The 14,320-nt window shown below is 41.9% G+C and overlaps 1 non-coding gene across 1 annotated transcript; it reads left to right on the top strand.

The window, feature by feature from the left end:
* The first annotated feature begins 9,704 nt into the window (after positions 1–9,704).
* LOC114812534 lies at positions 9,705–9,842 on the top strand. The gene has a single exon (XR_003760185.1). It is a non-coding gene; the product is annotated as a small nucleolar RNA SNORA7 (small nucleolar RNA).
* Positions 9,843–14,320: the final 4,478 nt, after the last annotated feature.

The following is a 14,320-nucleotide window of genomic DNA, read 5'->3' as shown; positions in this document are numbered from 1 at the left end:
TTCATCAATGTTAGGTTGAATCAATTGATCAGTGATATTTATTAAGTGCTTACTTTTTTCAGAGCACTGTGCTAAGTGCTTGGGAAAATACAGAACAAGAGAACTGTTAGGCATGATCCCTGCCCACCAGCGGCTTCCATTCTACCGAGGGAAACTCACATTAAAATATAATATAGTTAGGGGAAATTAAGTAGAGTAAAAAAATATTTACATAAGTGCTGTGGGATTGTTATAAGACAGGTTTGAGGGATACACAACCAGGTACATACTCGATATAAAAGGGAGGGCAGATTGGAGAAAGGAAGGTCTCAGGGAAGGAGGAGATATGATTTTATGAGAGTTTTGAAAATGGGGAGAATGGTGGACTGTTGGATATGAATGGGGAGGGAGTTCCAGGCCTGAGGGAGAACATGGTCAAGGGGCCAATCATTCAATAGTATTTATTGAGCGCTTACTATGTGCAGAGCCACAAGAACAAGGTACAGAGAAAAGGTTGATGCTAGAAGAACGGAGTCTGTGGACTGTGTCGTATTAGCAAATCCATGCAGTTCATTCATTCAATCGCATGAGTGCTTACTGTGTGCAGAGTACTATACTAAGCGCTTGGGAGACAAGTTAGCTAGGATGGAGAGAGATGATTATTTGTTTTCACCTTGTGACAATTTTCTTTTGAAAAAAAGTTCTATTTTCTTCCCCTTTCCACTTCTTGATCATCAGGAGCATTAATGCTGGTGATGTGACAGTTGAGTCTAGATTGTGTTTTGAGGCCCTTTCTGATTGCTATTGGTTGAACTGTCACGTGTACTAAAATTCATTCAATCATTCAATTGTATATATTGAGTGCTTATTGTGTGCAAAGTACTACTAAGTGCTTGGGAGAGTACAATATAACAACAAACAGATACATTTCTGCCCTCTCGAGTTTAAGAAATAATTGATATAATTATTAAGCACTTCTTATTGCCAAGCACTGTACTAAATGCTGGGGAAGGTACAAAATCATCAAGTCATTCATGAAGCTCACTGGCTAAGTTGGAGGGAGAACCAGTATTGAATCCCCATTTTGCAGATGAGAGAACTGAGGCATAGCAAAGTTTAGTGACTTGCCCAAGATCACACAGCAGACAAGTGACAGGTTGGAATTAAAACCCAGGTACTCCGACTCCCAGGTCTGGGCACTTTCCCCTATGGCCTTGGGAAAAAATAATAGTCTACATTATAACCCAAGTGCTTAGTACAGTGCTATGCACACAGTAAGTGCTCAATAAATACTATTGAATGGATGAACAAGAAGAGCCAAGACTATTACAAATCCCACCCTGATCTGTTCTGAAGAGAGAAGATCACTTTGATTTTTTAGGTGTCAGTTTCTACAGTTCACATATTCATCCTCTCAAAACAAATATAACTCTTTCTGATTAATTTCTAACCACTTAAAAGACAAAAACACTGGAAATAGTGGACATGCATATCCTGGATTTTATTAACAGATTCCAGAGGTGTGCCTCTTGGTGGAAGTACAGGCTGACTAGGATCCCCAAATTCACTAAATCACAAAGTTTTCAACGGAGCTGTATGTTGACAGGAAGCGTGTTACCATAGCAACCCATTTCCCAGTTATTCCAAAGAAAGGGCAGGAAGATTGTGAAAACGAGCCCCCAGACCACAGTTTGCCCTGGACGTTGAAATGTTAGAAACGGACCAACCAAAAGGGCAGTTACTAAAACTATTATTAGATGATATAATGTGGGCAAGTTAGTTCATTAACTGTTGTTGATAAATGAACCCATTATTTTCTTAAATAGAGATTCATGGTTTAAAATTAGCCAATTAAAGCTACTAATTATTAACAGTTCACAAGTAAGAAAAAAGGATGCTAAATGTGTTGAATTTTAAAAGCACTGATAAATGTTGTGCTTTATATACTAAAAGCTAAAACCTAAAAGCTTGGGTAGATTCAAGTTCGTTCGTTAATAGTATTTATTGAGCATTTACAATGTGCAGAGCACTGTACTAAGCACTTGGAATGTACAATTCGGCAACAGATAGAGACAATCCCTGCTCAGTGACGGGCTCAAAGTCTAAATGGGGGACAGAGACTCCAAAGCAAAACAGAACAAAACAAAAACAAGACAACATCATCAAGATAAATAGAATCAAGGAGATATACACCTCATTAACAAAATAAATAGGGTAATAAGTTGATAAGTAAGTTAACAAGTAACAAGTAACTTAATAAGTTCATAAGTAAATAAGCGTAATAGGTAATAAGTTAATTAGGTGGGACACAGTCCCTATCCCAGTTGAGGTTTACAGTCTAAGTAGAAGGGAGAATAAGTCTTGAGTCTCTGTTTTATAGACGAGGAATCTGAGTCACAGAAAAGTTGTGACATTATTATTATTATTAATTGTATTTATTGAGCACTTACTGTGTGCAGAGTACTGTACTAAGCATTTGGGAGAGTGAAATACAACATCAGACACATTCCCTGCCCACAAAGAACTCACAGTCTAGAGGGGGAGATAGACATTAATATAAATAAAATGCCCTTCTGCCTCGCCCTGACTTACTCCCTTTGCTCTTCCCCCCACTCCCAGCCCCTCAACACTTACTAATATATCTATAATTTTATTTATTTGTATTGATGTCTTTCTCCCCCTGCCTCTAGATTGTGAGCTCACTGTGGGCAGAGATTATCACTGTTTATTGTTGCATTGTACTTTCCCAAGTAATAATAATAATAATGTTGGTATTTGTTAAGCGCTTACTATGTGGCGAGCACTGTTCTAAGCGCTGGGGTAGACACAGGGGAATCAGGTGGGGCTCACAGTCTTCATCCCCATTTTACAGATGAGGGAACTGAGGCACAGAGAAGTTAAGTGACTTGCCCACAGTCACACAGCCGACAAGTGGCAGAGCTGGGATTCGAACTCATGAGCCCTGACTCCAAAGCCCGTGCTCTTTCCACTGAGCCACGCTGCTCCTCAATAATAATGTTGGTATTTGTTAAGCGCTTACTATGTGCCGAGCACTGTTCTAAGCGCTGGGGTAGACATAGGGGAATCAGGTTGTCCCACGTGGGGCTCACAGTCTTAATCCCCATTTTACAGATGAGGGAACTGAGGCACAGAGAAGTTAAGTGACTTGCCCACAGTCACACAGCCGACAAGTGGCAGAGCTGGGATTCGAACTCATGAGCCCTGACTCCAAAGCCCGTGCTCTTTCCATTGAGCCACGCTGCTTCTCATAAGTACTTAGTATACTGCTCTGAACACAGGAAGTGCTTAATGAATATGATTAAATGAATGAACAAACTCAATAAATACCATGGACGAACTGATTGATTGATTCCAGGTAAGAGGGTGACTTTGGCAAGAGATTGCCAGGGACTTAACATGATTTCAAAATTCAAAACAAAAATACACTCCAGCCAGAGTGGATGTTTTCACAACATAATTTGGCTGGAGAGTGAAAGCAGAATTAAGGAATGTTTTTCTGATTAAGCTACCTGCATGGATATGGTTTTGGAAGAAAGGAGTTCATGTATATATATGGTATTGGAATCGGTGAGCACTATAGTGCAGGTTTTTCCTACTGTGGGATTTGCATTAGGATGCACTAGAGTTTACAGTAGTTCTCCCTATCAACCTTCGCATGAAGCAAAAACTCCTCACTATTGGCTTCAAAGCTTTCTATCACCTTGCCCCCTCCTACCTCACCTCCCTTCTCTCCTTCTCCAGCCCAGTCCACACACTCTGCTTCTCTGCTAACTTCCTCACTGTGCCTAGTTCTCACCTGTCCCTCCTTCGACCCCTGCCCACGTCCTACCTCTGGCGTGGAATGCCCTCCCTCCTCAGATCTGCCAAGCTAGTTCTCTTCCCCTCTTCAAAGCCCTACTGAGAGCTCACCTCCTCCAGGAGGCTTTCCCACACTGAGACCCCCCTTTCCTCTGCTCCTCCTCCCCTCCCCATTGCCCCTACTCCCTCCCTCTGCTCTACCTCCGTCCCCTCCCCACAGCACTTCTATACACGTGTACATATTTATTACTCTATTTTATTAATGATGTGTATATATCTATAATTCTATTTTGATGGTATTGATGCCTGTCTATTTTGTTTTATTGTCTCTCTCCCCCTTCTAGACTGTGAGCCCGTTGTTGGGTAGGGATTGTCTCTATCTATTGCCAAATTGTACTTTCCAAGCGCTTAGTACAGTACTCTGCACCCAGTAAGCGCTCAATAAATAAAAAAAACCCTGTAATGCACAGTTCAAAATTTGCATTCATCTCCAAATCTGTCTCCTCCATTAAGAATGTAAGCTCCTTGTGGAAAGGGAAATGTCTCATGCTTCTATTACACTTCCAAGATTTTAGTACAGTGTACTGGGCACAAGGTAAATAACCACCTCTACCACTTTATGCAAATAAGTAAATTATCTGGATCACTTTCACGTATAAAAGGAGAGGTCAGTTATCTTGGGGTGCACACAAGCAATAGGAAATTTATTCATTCAATTGTACTTATTGAGCGCTTACTCTGTGCAGAGCACTGAACTAAGCATTTGGGAGAGTACAATGCAACAATAAACAGGCACATTCCCTGCCCACATCGAGCGAACAGTCTAGAGGGATCTCTTCCAACCTTAGCTGCTGGTTCCGCTGAGGGAAGGGCTGCTTAGTGGAACTCTTGCTCCTCCCCACCTCCCTTCCCCTCCCTTCAGTACTGTGCTCGTCTGCTCAATTGTATATATTTTTTATTACCCTATTTATTTTGTCAATGAGATGTACATCACCTTGATTCTATTTATTGCTATTGTTTTACTGAGATGTACATCCCCTTGATTCTATTTATTGCTATTGTTTTTTTTCTGTCTCCCCTGATTAGACTGTAAACCTGTCAATGGGCAGGGACTGTTTCTATCGGTTGCCGATTTGTACATTCCAAAAGCTTAGTAAAGTGCTCTGCACATAATTAAGCGCTCAATAAATACTATTGAATGAATGAACTCTGAAATATTCCCATGCCTCTTGGGGAAGGTTAAGAACAAAGGATAGTGGCAGCAATTTATTCTAAATATCGAGGAATACCCTAATTTTAAACATTCTGGGTGGAGAGTGGAAGTCTAGACGCCCCAGGGTTTTCTCTGATTTCTGCCATGGGTCAGAGTCAGTTCAGGCTTTCCAAGTAATAGCCCTTGAAAGTAAAGATTGTATCTACAAGTACTGTGCTCCCAAACACTTAGTTCAGTGCTCTGCATACAGTAGGTGCTCAATAAATACCCTAGATGAATTGATATTAATGACATTTATTAATCATCTACTGAATGCAGTGCTTGCCCTAAGCACTTGGAGAAATTCACTATGCATGGGACATATTCTTGCCCACAAAGAGTTTACACACTAATAAGGAGATTATAGTCTAATGGCTGGTAAAGCTGTTTGTAAAACACCTTTAGCCTCAAAGGATCCCAGTCTCTAGGGGTCCTAAATGCCCCAGAGGAAAGAAGTCAGGATTAAATCTGAATTTACGGGCCTTTCTCTAAGAACTACCAAGTCTTCTATTGTTTTTATTCTTTGTCTGCTTTCAGCTTCAGGGATTGCTGACACAGCTTTAGACTTCATAAAATCGAAACAGGCACAGTTTTTGCCAACTGTGAGACAGGAATATTAATAAAAATATTAAGTGAAAATGCAATATAAACAAACCACCAAATACAGGGGATTATATGCTAAGGGGCATCTGAAGTGGAGCTATCAATAAGTATTGCTTAAAAGCACAGAACGGTTGAGAATGTGGGCAGGGAGATTTGGCAGAAAAGGACTGAGAGGCCTGCACTTTTTTCTTTGAAAAATAGGAGCTGCAGATGGCAGGAAAGGCCATTTTTACAAATCAATCATTGGCATTTATTGAGCATATAGTAAGTGTAGAGCACTGTACTAAGCTCTTGCGAGAGTACAATCCAGTTGCTTATTAGAAAAGGACGATTAAGGAGTAGTTTGGCCTAATATTGATGATAATGAAAATGATGATGATGACAAAGATGATCCTCCTCCTCTCCCTCCTCCTCCTAATAATAATAATGATTCCAGTCCCCTGGGTTTTCAGTTCACTATACAGAAGTTACTTGGGAATCTTGATATCACACTGGGAAGAAGCATGGCCTAGTGGAAAGAATGTGGCCTGGGAGCTAGGGGACCTGGGTTCTAACAGTTCCATCATTTGCCTACTGTGTGAATTTGGCAAGTCACTTAACTTCTCGGGACCTCAGTTTCCTCAGCTGTAAAATAGGGATGAAACATCTGTTTTCCCTCTCTCAGATTATATGAGACCCACAGAGGGCAGAGACTGTGTCCTACCTGATTATCTCATATCTATCCCAGCAATCAGTAAAGTGCTTGGCCCATAGTAAGCACTTCATAAATCTTTTAATTATCAAATATTATTCTGTCCAGTGTACTTGAACAGAAGACTTGTCTGTGGCCTCAGAGGGTCTCCTGAATGCACTTTTAGAACTTGGAAATTCTTCCCACTGTTGCCACACTTGGGGGAGGGACCCTCTTAGCCAGTGGCATTGGCGAAGGTGCAGTTTGTGTATCTGGACAAGCCACTGCTCTAATATTGCATCAGCTATTACATCTCTAGGATGCAGGGGGTACCATAGGAGCCCAGCTCCACTACTTGTCTGCTCTGTGACCTTGGGTAAATCACTTAATTTCTCTGTGCCTCTGTTACCTCATTTGTAAAATGGGAATTAAGACTGTGAGCTTCATGTGAGACAGGGACTGTGTCCAACCTGATTACGTTGTGTCTACCCCAGTGCTTAGAACAGTGCGTGGCACATAGTAAGTGCTTAACAAATACCATAATTACTACTATTATGCATAGGGATACAGAAACCATCCCCCCATGGGTCTCAAGGGAACCACTTCCCACAGTTCTGTAAGCTGCTTGAAGGCAGGAGTCATGTCCATCGACTCTATTGCCCTATAATTGTCCTATACTCTCCCAAGTGTTTAGTACAGCACTCAGTAAATACCATGAATTGATTAAGTGATTGATTGATTGATAGTTGAGGAAAGTGGTTCCCTCCTGTTGGTTCTCATTTCCTAGATGTGGGAATTGAAGTCCTGATAAGAGCCTCAGATCTGAGGCTGAAGGAAAATCTGCAGCCGCTTTGGCTTCTCCCGCAAGGCAAAGAACATTTATTGCTTTAGGAACACAAAGCTGGAAGAAGAGGGGGTGGGCAGGTAAAAGGCTCTCAGACACTACAAAGGATGAGAAGAAACACCTTGGCAGCCTTTAGCAAAGCCAACTGTGGTTTTCAAGTGCATCTCCTTTCATCTCTGAGGCTGCCCGTCTCTGGAGAGGCAGCTCTTTTAGTATTTGGCGGACATGGGAGGACTGTGGAAGCGGGAAGACAAGGTCTTCAAGGCTTTATTGTCTCTCGTCCAGGCTGCTCAGGGGAGAGGTCTCTCGGTATTCCCAGCACCTTTGTAGAAAGATACAGTTAGTTTATGCCTCACGGTCTGTCCTTGCTTCTGGAGGGGAAGGGCAATCACTCAAGCTGGACATCTGGATTTGGGCTAGCAGTCTGCTTTATAGAGGTGAGACTGGGCCAGGGCTTAGGGATCGTATTACCTTCTGGAGAGCTGGTCACTTGGGAAACTGTGTCCAAACTCGTGATCTTTCTCTGTTTTTTTTACCAGGAAAATGACCCACCTCTCTGTTCCACTTTTAATGATAGTATTTATGTGGTGCTTGCTCTGTGCATAGCGGTGCATTAGGTGCTGGGAAATAGTGCTCAGGTGGGAATTATACACAGACCCTGCCTCTCACATTTTTTAGGGGAGACAGTGCACATGTCTATTACTCAAATCTCGAGGAGAAGATATTCAGCCTGCAATGAGGTCCTATACACAGTTTTTCTAGAGTTTGCCCTTCCTCTCCATTCAAATAACCACCACACTGGGCGTAAACTTTTAACAGTGTGTGATTACTGCATCAGCCTCCTCACTGCTCTTTCTGCTTCCAGGCTCTCCTGTCTCCAGCCCAAACTTTACTCTGTGGTTCAGATCATTCTTCTAAAGTCAAGCAATGGTATTTATTGAGTGCTTACTGTGTGCAAAGCACTGTTCTAAGCTCTTGAGAGTGTGCAGCATAATAGAGTTGGTAAACATGGGTCCTACTCTAAAATCTTAAAATCTTTTTGTTCTGCAAAAACCTCCAATTGTTCCCATTCCTCTCTTTGCATCACTGACTTTAAGCATTCCATCAGCTCTCTCCTCACTACTTACCCCCTCTCTTTTCCCCCTATCTTTATCCTTCTAAGTTCATGTCCTCACTGCTCACCTTCTTGTCTTTTCCATCAGCAATATCTTGCTCAATCCCCTCCTCTGCCTCACACTTTTCCCCTCTTCATATCTAAAAGATCTCAGCTCTTCTGAAATCACTACTCCTCCAGGAAGGCTTCTAAGATTAATTCTTAATCTCTCCTGTTTACAGCCCCCACTTTTCACTTCAGTACATCAACACCATTTAGTCCCCTTCGGTACTAATAGGCTTCTTGAAGAATTTAAGTACAAATCTTTTTTAAGAACTAACATGTGCATATTCCCTTTTCCTCCTTCCTCCTATATGTAATTTATTTTAGTGTCTGTTCTCTGCCTTTCCCCTTCCCCCTACTAAATGGTAAGGTCCATTTAAGGCAGAGACCTTGTCTACTATCTGTTCTGAAAATTCCTAGGCACCTGGTAGAGTGGTCGTTTCACAGTAGGTGCTCAGCAAATAATATAAATACTTCTAACTGATTGATTAATCGATTAGTTGAGAAAGACATTTCTCTCTAAAAGGAAGAGAGCATTTAACAACCCTTTTCAATCCATTTCCTGGTGGGGGAAATGGCTTTTCCTCTCCTGAAGTTTCTAGTTTCTTGAGAAAATGTTTGATAGATTTTCATGAAGAGAACATATGAATCTTGCCATGAACAAATGGGGCTATGTAACATTTTTTCCAGCTGTAGATTTAAAATTTCCCCATAAAAATTGATATCTTATATACTGCTATGGAGTGAAATTAGTTGTAATGATTTTGGAGTGTTCCTTGTATACCCTTGTTCTTTAAGCACTTTATATTCACCACCCGGAGCCCCACAGCATTTATGTACATATCCCTGTAATCTTGTCATTTCCCCTCTCTCTAATTTATTTTAATGTCACCACCCTAAACGAAGGGATTGTGTCTAACAACTTTATTATATGGTGCTTGCCCAACTGCTTAGTACAGTGCTCTGCACACTGTAAATGCTCAATAATACCATTGATTCTGCATCCTTTTAATTAATCTAAATACACTATTAAATGCTTATTACGATATAGTCATTAGGCTAAGGACTGGGGTAGAAACAAGACAGTGAAAGCAGAAATGAACTCTGCCTTGCATGGAGCACATAATCTGATAGAATGGGAGAACAGATACATTATCTCCAGCTGGGAAAATTGAGGTACAGGTAGGATAGATGAGTTGCCCAAGATCACCCAGCAGGTCAGTGGCATAATTAGGATTAGTCCCAGATGTAGTAACTCCCAGTGCCATGCTCTTTCCCCTCTACCACACTGGTTTTCTCTTCAAGATGGTATTGTTAAGTTTCCTGCTATCCCAGTAAAGGAAGGGATAAGGATAAATTTTCACATAGTAATTTCCTTGGCCCCCTCTTAGGATTGCACCTGGAGAATTTCCAGTACTCTACCAGAATCAGCTATGGGAGGGAGAGTCAAGCAAGGGCATATCCATTCCATTCTTAGTTTGGCCAGTGTCTAGAGAATGGAAGGCAATCTGCTACAAATCAAAACGCACCCTTGCTGGACAGCAGCGACAAGGGAGAGAGTCAAGGGTGGAGACTCAAGTTTATTGCGTGGAAGGAGGCAATGGTAAACCACTTCTGAATTTTTACCAAGGAAACTCTCTGGATCCACTACCAGAATGATTGCAAATGGACGTGGGGAGTTCTGGGAGAGATGTGTTCAGGGAGTCGCTATGGGTCAGAGATGACTCGACAGCATAAAACAAGACAATTTCCTTGGAGATTCAAACCGGGGTTGTGAGAATTTGTCAGATAGGAGCACTGTTTTTCTACATAGTCTCCTATGGGGAACTATGGGAAGTGAGTGATTCAGTAAAGTGAAATCTGCTGGGAGTCAGTGCACCTGGGTGTTAATCTGGACTCTGCTTCTTGTCTGCAGTGTGATCTAGGACAAGGCACTTAACTTCTCTGTGCCTCAGTTCCCTCATCTGTAAAATGGAAATTCACTATCTGTTCTCACTCCCCTTTGGACTGTAACCTCCAAGCATGACAAGGACTTCCTGTGATGTGATTACCTCTTATCTACCCCAGTCTACAGTGGTTGGCACATAGCCAATGCTTAACAAATACAAATACCATTTTATTAATTTTCTTAGGGGGATTTTCCCAGAGGAAATGTCCTCTGGAAATATTCCTGGGAAGCAACCTAAAAACTCTTTCCTGTAAGATGACCTAAATGTAGCGTGCTGAGAATAAAAATAATAATAACTGAGGTATATATTAAGCACTTACTTTGTGCCAGGTACCATACAAAACACTGGGGTGGATACCAGCAAATTGGGTTGGACACAGTCCTGTCCCTCATCAGGCTCACTGTCTCCATCCTCATTTTACAGATGAGGTAACTGAAAACTGAAGTGATTTGCCCAAAGTCACACAGCAGACAAGTGGCAGAGCTGGGATTAGAACCTATAACCTTCTGACTCCCAGGCCTGTGCTCTAGCCACTGCACCTGAGTCATTTTAAAAACTTTAAGGCATAGCTGTGGCTGGAAAAGCAGCCCAAGCTAGTTAAAGAGCACAGTCATGGAGCCAGACAAACTGAGTTCTAATCTCACCTCCACCTCTTGCCAGATAATGTAACCTTGGACAAGCAACCCAGGTTCTTTATGCTTCAGTTACTTCTTTTTAAAAATGGGATTCAATATATGCTCCCCCTCCTACTTGTCCTTGCATGGTCTGATTATCTTTTAGCTACCCCAGCATTTATTTCAGCGCTTGGCTAATAATAAGCATTCAACAAATACCATAATTATTATTAGGCATTCCATTTCAGAGGAAATGACTGGTTTGAAGGACCTGTGGGAGCCACAAATTTTCCTGTTTTAACCCATTCCCAGTCATTTTATCACAATGACTATCACTTTACAGAGGGCTAGGACATGACCAGGTTAATAGTAATTAACAGGGGGAGGGGTTGAGGAGGAAGTAGGAAGGAAAAAATCTCAGCCAAGAGGGAGGAAGTTAGAGGGTGGGGGGCTGGGAAGGGGCTAGATGGGAAGGAGTTGGCAAAGGAAGGGGAGGGCAGGACTAATTGGATGCATGAATTTTAGGAAATGTGCTCTCTCAGCCAATCGATTAATCAATAGTATTTATCTGCAGATCACTGTACAAGTGCTTGGAAGAGTACAGTAGAAGACACAATCCCTTACCCTCAAGGATTTTACACTCGATCAGGGAGAAGAGATGCTAAAATAAATTCTAGGTAAGGAGAGTTTAAGGTTATATTCAGAAACCTTGTGAGTAGACAGTACCTTATTCCTTAAGAGTAATGAATCCAGGGCATCAAAGACCCAGTTCAGGGAGAAATTAGATGGGAAGATAGATTAGTCAGGGAAAGTTTCTTGAAAAGATATTATTAAATTAGGGTTTTGAAGATGGAGGATTTAGTGGTCTTCTGGATATGAAGGGGGAGGGGGTTCCAAACAGGAGGGAGGGTATAACACGAGGTCAGTAGTGAGAGTTGAAAAAGAGGGTCATATTAAGTAGGTTGGCATTATAGGAGCACACACCGCGTGAGGCGGGGTATAGAGGGAGAACAGTGATGGTAAATAGAAAGTAGAGAGTTGATTGGATGCCTGAAAGTCTAGGGTCAGAAGTTTCTGTTTGATGCAGAAAGGGAGGAGCACTTTTACAACATCTCTAGAATCAGGCCGTCCTTCTCCATCCAAACTGCTTTCTTACTGATCTGAGCTCTTATCATATCCCGTCTTGATTATTGTATCAGCCTGCTTGCTGACCGCTCAGCTTACTGTTTATCCCCAGTCCAGTCCAAAGTTTCCTCTGCTGTCTGGATCATTTTAACAATAACAAGAAATCAGTCCACATCTCCCCATTCCTCAAAAACCTCCAATGGTTGTCCACCCACCTCCATGTTAAACAAATTTCCTGTGATAGTCTTTAAGGCATTCAATCAGATGTCCCCCTCCTACCTTAGATCCCTTACATTGTTGATCTCCTACTATAACCCATTGCCTACACTATGTTCCTCTATTGCCAATCTGCTCACTGTACCTCAATCTCATTTGTCTCACAGCCAACTCCTTACCCATAGCCTCCTTCCCTCCCCGTTCTTATCAGCCAGACACCACCCTTCCCACCTTCAAAGCTCTGAGATCTCCTCTATGGGACTTTCCCTAATTAAGCCCTCATTACCGCTTTCACCTTTCCTTCTGCATCACCTAGACATGTGAATCTTTACCCCTTAAGCTCCTGATATTCACTCCACACCCAGCAGCACAGCACTTATGTACATATCTTTATAACCTGTCATATCCCCTATCTGTAATTCATTTTAATATCTGTCTCTCCTTCTAGACCATAAGTTCCTTGTGGAAAGGGATCATAACTACCAACTCTATTATACTGTACTTTTCCAAGCACTTAGTACAGTGCTTTGCACACAATAAGTGCAGAAGCAGAACAACATAGTGGATAGAGCATGGGCCTGGGAATCAGAAGGTCATGGGTTCTAACCCTGTCTCTGCCACGTGTCTGCTGTGTCTGCTGGACAAGTCACTTTACTTCTCTAGGCCTCAGTCACCTCATCTGTAAAATGGGGATTGACACTGTGAGCCCCATATGGGACAGGGACTGTGTCCATCCTGATTTGCTTGTATCTATCCCAGTGCTTAGTACAGTGACTGGACATATTAAGTGCTTAACAATTGCCATAATAATAATTATTAATAAGTGCTCAAAAAGTACCTTTGATTGTCTGAATGATAATAATAATAATAATTATGGCATTTGTTAAGCGCTTACTATGGGCAAAGCACTATTCTAAGCACTGGGGAGGGTGCAAGGTTAGCAGGTTGTCCCACGTGGGGCTCACAGTCTTAATCTCCATTTTACAGATGAGGTAACAGAGACACAGAGAAGTTAAGTGACTTGCCCAAAGTCACACAGCTGGCTAGTGGCTGAACCTGGATTTGAACCCATGACCTCTGACTCCCAAGCCCATGCTCTTTCCACTGAGCCATGCTGCTATTCCTAAGAGTAAATGTGAGTGAGAGGGAGGAGGGTTAGTTGTGGAAGGGAGTTGGGTACTTTGGAAATTTGAATATAATGCTTCTTCGCTGCTCTTTGTTGGTTAGTTATCATTGATCTATTCCTCTTGATTTCTGACAGAGCTTGAAATCAACATGATTCTTTTGCTGTATTTCTTGGGTGGCACACCTAATATAGCAGTGATTTTGGTACAACTCTGAGAAGCTGAATGTAATAGTGCCTGCAGCTGGGTGATAATGCAGACTGCAATACAGTTTTTTTTTTGTTATAATTTGGCTGGAAAATTTTGGGTTTATTATCCAGAATGAGACATATATAGTCCCACCCACAGTACCAAAATAAGAAAATGAATTGCTAAATTGAGAGGGGATGAAGACTAAAATGATGAAAAACAAAATGAATAATTGTACTACTTGTTAAGTGCTTACTATGTGCCAAGCAAACACTATGCTGAACACTGAGGTAGACAAAATCCTGTCTGGTAGGACACTGTACCTGGGCCACATAGGATTCATTCTAAGGGGGAAGGAGTACTGATCCCCATTTTACAGATGAAGAAACTGATGCATAGAGTAATTAACTGGCTTGCCCAAGTTCACATAGCAGGCAAATTGGGGAGCTAGGTAGTGAGGCAGCTGGGATTAGATTAGAACCTGGACAATCAGTACAATGTAATGATTTAATATAATGAAGTCCACCTGAAACCTATAGAACATAGGTCATCCGAGAACACACTCAAAGCTGCATGGCCTAGTGGAACGTGTATGAAGTTTGGAGTCAGAACACCTGGGTTGTAAACCCAGCTTCACCAAGGAATCATCCCAGTTTAGTGTATAGAGCATGGCCTGGAAGTCAGAAGGACCTGGGTTCCAATCTCTGCTCCACCCCTTGTCTGTTATGTGACTTTGGACAAGTCACAATTTCCCTTTACTTCAGTTATCTGTAAAATGGG

Source organism: Ornithorhynchus anatinus, chromosome 5 (assembly GCF_004115215.2).
Source record: "Ornithorhynchus anatinus isolate Pmale09 chromosome 5, mOrnAna1.pri.v4, whole genome shotgun sequence".
Lineage (NCBI taxonomy): Eukaryota > Metazoa > Chordata > Mammalia > Monotremata > Ornithorhynchidae > Ornithorhynchus > Ornithorhynchus anatinus.
Note: the sequence above shows the minus strand (reverse complement) of the source record. Positions and strands in the feature narration are given on the sequence as shown.